Here is a 5,868-nt window from a genome sequence, read left to right as displayed (position 1 = left end):
AACACCTGCTCTAATTGAGAGCCATACAGGCAACCCTAAACCAACATAGAAACAGAAACATAGAATGCCCACCCAAACTCACGTCCTGACAACTAACACATAACAAACTAAAAGAAATAGGTCAGGAACGTGACAAGGGGACAGGTAACATGAGGTATGATATTCAGTAGGGGACAGGTATAAGACATTAATATGGGACATGATATTCAGTAGGGACAGGTATGAAGACATTAATGTGGGACATGATATTCAGTAGGGGACAGGTAAAAAGACATTAATATGGGACATGATATTCAGTAGGGGACGTGTTCCTGATGATGTATATGACTCACATCCTGTTCTTAATTGCTCATTGTGATGCTCTTACAAGGTTTATTCACAATCACGTCTGTGTGTGTGTGGTGGTGTGTGTGTGTTTGTTTGTCATGGAAACAGTGTTGTTAACAAAGGTGCTCCAGGGGAAACTGGATAAGAGAGCAGTACAAGGAAACCACCGGTAAACCTGCAGGATAATGAACACTAGCCAGCTCTGGCTAGCAGCCTACACACCTGTACTCTACCTAGCCAGCCTACAACCCTGTACTACCTAGCCACTAACCTGTATCTACCTAGCCAACCCCACACCCTGTACTCTACCCAGCCAGCCCTACACACCCTGTACTCTACCTAGCCAGCCCCTACCACTGACTCCCTCTCTTCTCTAGCCAGCCCTACACCCTGACTCCCTCTCTCTCTCTAGCCAGCCCTACACCTGACTCCCTTTCTCTCTCTAGCCAGCCCTACACCCTGTCCCTTTCTCTCTCTCTAGCCAGCCCTACACACTGACTCCCTCTCTCTCTCTACCAGCCCTACACCCTGACTCCCTCTCTCTCTCTAGCCAGCCCTACACCCTGACTCCCTTCTCTCTCTTAGCCAGCCCTACACCCTGACTACCTTTCTCTCTCTAGCAGCCTACACCTGAACTACTTTCTCTCTCTAGCCAGCCCTACACCCTGACTCCCTTTCTCTCTCTAGCCAGCCCTACACACTGACTCCCTCTCTCTCTCTCTAGCCAGCCCTACACACTGACTCCCTCTCTCTTCTAGCCAGCCCTAACACGGACTACCTTTTCTTCTGCAGCCCTAACACCTGACTCCCTTTCTCTTCTCTAGCCAGCCTACCACCCTTACTCTCTCTAGCCAGCCCTACTCACCCTGTACTCTACCTAGCCAGCCCTACACCCTGTACTCTACCTAGCCAGCCCTACACACCCTGTACTCTACCTAGCCAGCCCTACACACCCTGTCTCTCTCTAGCCGCCCTACACACCCTGTACTCTACCTAGCCAGCCTAACACCCTGTACTCACCTAGCCAGCCCTACTCACCCTGTACTCTACCTAGCCAGCTACCACACCCTGTACTCCTCTAGCCAGCCCTACTCACCCTGTTCTACCTAGCCAGCCCTAACACCCTGTACTCCTCTAGCCAGCCTACACACCCTGTATCTACCTAGCAGCCTACACACCCCTTACTCTACCTAGCCAGCCCTACACAACCTGTACTCTACCTAGCCAGCCCTAACACCCTGTACTCTATAGCCAGCCTACACACCCTGTACTCTCTCTAGCCGCTACACACCCTGTCTCTCTCTAGCCAGTCCTACTCACCTGTACTCTACCTAGCCAGCCCTACACACCTGACTCCCTTTCTCTCTCTCTAGCCAGCCCTACAACCCTTACTACCTAGCAGCCCTACAACCTGTACTCTACCTAGCCAGCCCTCACCCTGACTCCCTTTCTCTCTCTCTAGCCAGCCCTACACACCCCTGTACTCTACCTAGCCAGCCCTACTCACCCTTACTCTACCTAGCCGCCCTACACACCTGCTCTCTCTAGCCACCTACTCACCTGTACTCTCTCTAGCCGCCCTACTCATCCTGTACTCCTCTAGCCAGCCCTACTCACCCTGTACTCTACCTGACCAGCCCTACACACCCTGTATCTACTGACCAGCCCTACACACCTCTTACTCTACTAGCCAGCCCTACACACCCTGTACTCTACCTGACTCCCTCTCTCTCTCTCTCTCTCTGTTTTCTCCTCCCTTCTTCCTCCACTCTCTCTTTCTTCTCTCTCTCCCCTCGCCCCTCCATCCTTTCCTATTCTCTTCCCTATCTCTCCATCCCTTCCTCTCTTTCCACCTCCCCCCTCTCTCTCCCCCTCCCTCCTCTCTCCTCTCCCACCCTCTCCTCTCCATCTCTTCCCCCTCCTCTCTTTCTCTCCCTCCCGCTCCTCTCTCTCTCACCCTCTCTCCCTCACCCCTCTCTCCCTCTTTCTCTCCTTCACCCGTCTCCACCACCCCCTGCTCTCCTCACCCCTCTCCCTACCCCTGTCTCCCTCCCCTCCTCACCCCTCTCTCCACCCACTGCCTCCCTCCTCACCCTCTCCACCACCCACCTCCTCCCTCCTCACCCCTCTCCACACCCATGGCCCCACCTCACCCCTGTCTCCCACTCACCATAGGCGGAAATCCCAGGGGGACGGGGACACACGACCCCCCATCTTGGGAAAATATGATTTGTCCCCCAATATATCAATGTAAACATAACTATGTATATTCAAATAATATTAATATACGCAATGAAAGCACTTGTGCTGATTATAGACACTTAATAGCGCGTTTAAGTTTCAAAAGATTGCGACCCCCCCCCCTTTGCCTCACAATGGTTTGATCCACTGACAGTTTTTAGCTGGCAAGGTAATAGAGGGTTCGTAACTACTGTCCGAAAGGGACATGTACGTAACTGACGTGAGGTAATCCAGTCAATCCATAGCAGGTCCAATAGCAATGTTATTTATTTATTTTTATGTTGGCAGGGTTCACACACTAGCTGAATTTGCAGAGCTAGCGCGCAAACTAAAGCAAACATTAACTATCAAGCTAGCTAGTACCTATTCATTTATGTGGCGTCGTCAAAGATGGAATCTTTGCTATCATCAGTTTATTCCAAGATCAGCATGCAGCTGTAGTGCTTCGACGTCCCTGTGATAAGGTTAGCGATAAACTGAAGTCAAACTGAACAGAAAGAACTACACTCTCTTCTACCATTGTCTTAATATATATAATGGTCTCGTTGCAAAAGATAATTGTCGCTAGTGAACTTTTTTATTTTATTTTATTAACCTTTTATTTCAGGTAGGAAAGATTATAGCAAACACACAGCAACGGAATTGGTGCTCGCTAGCTTTACAAATTCAGCTATTGTTGGAAGCCAGCCAATATGAAACAAACTATTTAAATTACAAAAGGTTGCAGCATGTGTTGTGTAAATGTGTGTGTGTGCAGCTAGGCCAGCCAGCCAGCCAGGTAGAAAAATGGCGAACATTTAGAAGAAGACGGACATCAAGAGTATTTGTCAGTACACCAAAACGCATAGTAAGAACTCTAGTATCCTAATATCTCAAAGACTAGTTGATAAAATGTTCATAAAAAGAAGTGAAATGCTAATGGAAATGTTTCACATGATGTCATTAGGCAGAGCAGGCAACAGATGGCACACAGACAGCAGAGCTGGACAGATAGCAGGGCAGACTGGCAGACAGGGAGTCTCAGGTAAGTTTGTTGAGTCTTTGTTTGGCAACATTATGAAAGGTTCTCAATTTTTTGACTTGTAAATAGGGACATAATTGGAAAATGCCATGGATACCCCACTCTCAACTTAAACTGGTGACTAAACTAAGATTGTTTACGGCATGGTATTGCTGTTGTGATTAATTGTGTAGTTTTGGTACCAGTAGTTAGGAGTACGGCAAACACCTTATTTATTTTCTAGGAGACAGACTGAGTCAGTTAGGGTAGTGAAAGGGAAAGAGCCAGGAGAGAACTTCAGAGGACAGTGTCACAGCCACGGCAGGACCAAGTGTCACCTTGTTGCCAGCAGCACCAGTATAGGGACAGTGGCACAGCATTGTCCAGTTACCACAGTGATGGACAAAACCATATCAGCCACACCCACAATTTATAGAACGCAAACTCTTGCCAACAGAGTGTTGACTGTTTCAAGAGAGATGGTTTCGCGATTCCCCTGGCTACATTATATCCATAATAAAAGGAGTGTTGTGTTTTCACTGTAGCCAAGGGTTTTCAAGCCAGCATCTTTTGGCCAAAAGAGCTGATGTGCCTTCATTAGTGCAGGATTTAGGAACTGGAGAAAAAACATTGAAAAATTCACAGCACATCAAAATTGCCAAACCCACCGCCACTTTGTAATTGTAACAGCACACCAGCTAAATCCAAATCAGTGTCCAGTTATGTCCAGCGCGTGGGTAAACAGCAGGATGACGCAAGGCATTGCTTGATGAAAATTGTTAGTTCGGTGCGGCATGTAGTAAGACAGGAGAAGCCTTTAGAGGCCACACGGATGACAGTGGGAATTTATACAGATTTTGAAACTTAGGGCAGAAGAGATGATCCCATTTTACTGAAGTGGTTAACAGAGCGTACCACAATGTACACAGGCCCAAAGCACAGATGAAATTCTGAAAATCATGGCCAATAGTCATTCGAGGCATTGCAGCTGAGATTAGGGTCTTCCGATTGTACAATTTTCATTAATTGTTGATGTACTCAAGATGTCTCTGTGCTGAACAGGAGAATGTCTGTCTGCGTTATGTTGACCATGACCATGTCCCTCACAAGGAGTTTATTGGGCTATACAGGGTGTCGGAGAAACAGGCGAGGCATTGCGAAAGTGCCAACTGATGTGTTGTTGAGGAACCCGCAAATATGCTCGGTTTTTTGTTCAGTAGTGTGTATAGCAGTGGTTCTCAACCTTTTGGTACTGGAACCCTGCATATTTTGAGGCAAGGCAGGCAAGTTTTGAGCGGTCCTCAGGACCTCCACCCCCTCTATATATATGTAAACTTACTGGAAACCTTGTGGTACTGACTACATCATTACACTTTTTTATTTCACGGACCCCTTGCAATTAGTCATGGACCCTGTTTGAGAACCCATGGTGGTGTATTGATAGTTGTTTTTTGTTTAGTAGTTTTCAGTACACTTACAAATGATTTATTTCATGTTATTTTATTTAAAATTGCATACTTTGTGCGACATACTTTGTCCATAGCTGCTGTTTGAAGAGTTGAGACACCTGACTGAAGGATATTTGTTTGATTTATTGGGTTTTTATTGAAGTAGTTATTTGCTTTTAGAACTGTACTTATTTTAAGCTTTTTTGTTCTTGCAAAGATATTGTAAACTCAGGCCAGGTGCACATATTTAATGACTATAAATGTATCAGAAAAGTCAAATTTAAAGTCAATTCAATACGGAGACCAACTTCTTGTGATGGTTCTCAATGGAGATTCTTTTAAGATGTGATCACACCATGTTCATTGTATTTTATGAAAACTACACCCATACACGTGTACAGTACCATTGTCACCTACTGACCTTTCTTGATATTGCTGGTTGTAAGTACGAATACCTGCATTACATACTGGACTGGTAAGGAGCACTGCTATAACTATTATGTAGTAGAATTATAATGATTTAACATTTGAACAAGTTGGGAAACCCTTCAGTTAACTACTGTACCTATCAATTATCCAGTTGTAGGAATTATGGTTCCTCAATATACATTTAACAACGTATGCTATGTGTTACAGCACTACTTTTGGTGTCCCCCTCAGGAATTGCTCTTGAGAAAATTTTAATGTAATTGTCCTCCAAGGTTGATCTCAGATTTTCGCCCCTGCATCACCTCCTCCTCCTTCCACCCCGCTCTCCTCACCCTCTCCACCACCCACCTGCCTCCCACCTCTCCACCACCCACCTGGCTCCCACCTCACCCCCTGTTTCCCACCTCACCCTCTCTCCACCCC

General features: G+C 46.5%; 1 long non-coding RNA gene across 1 annotated transcript; it reads left to right on the top strand.

The window, feature by feature from the left end:
- Window positions 1-2,946: 2,946 nt before the first annotated feature.
- On the top strand, window positions 2,947-3,554 carry LOC139025712 (uncharacterized). The gene is made up of 3 exons (XR_011477316.1): window positions 2,947-3,032; window positions 3,326-3,415; window positions 3,515-3,554. It is a non-coding gene; the product is annotated as an uncharacterized lncRNA (long non-coding RNA).
- The last annotated feature ends 2,314 nt before the right edge of the window (window positions 3,555-5,868 follow it).

The sequence above is a fragment of the Salvelinus sp. IW2-2015 genome, unplaced genomic scaffold (genome assembly GCF_002910315.2).
Source record: "Salvelinus sp. IW2-2015 unplaced genomic scaffold, ASM291031v2 Un_scaffold3123, whole genome shotgun sequence".
NCBI classification, from domain to species: domain Eukaryota; kingdom Metazoa; phylum Chordata; class Actinopteri; order Salmoniformes; family Salmonidae; genus Salvelinus; species Salvelinus sp. IW2-2015.
This window is presented reverse-complemented; position numbering and strand designations above follow the sequence as displayed.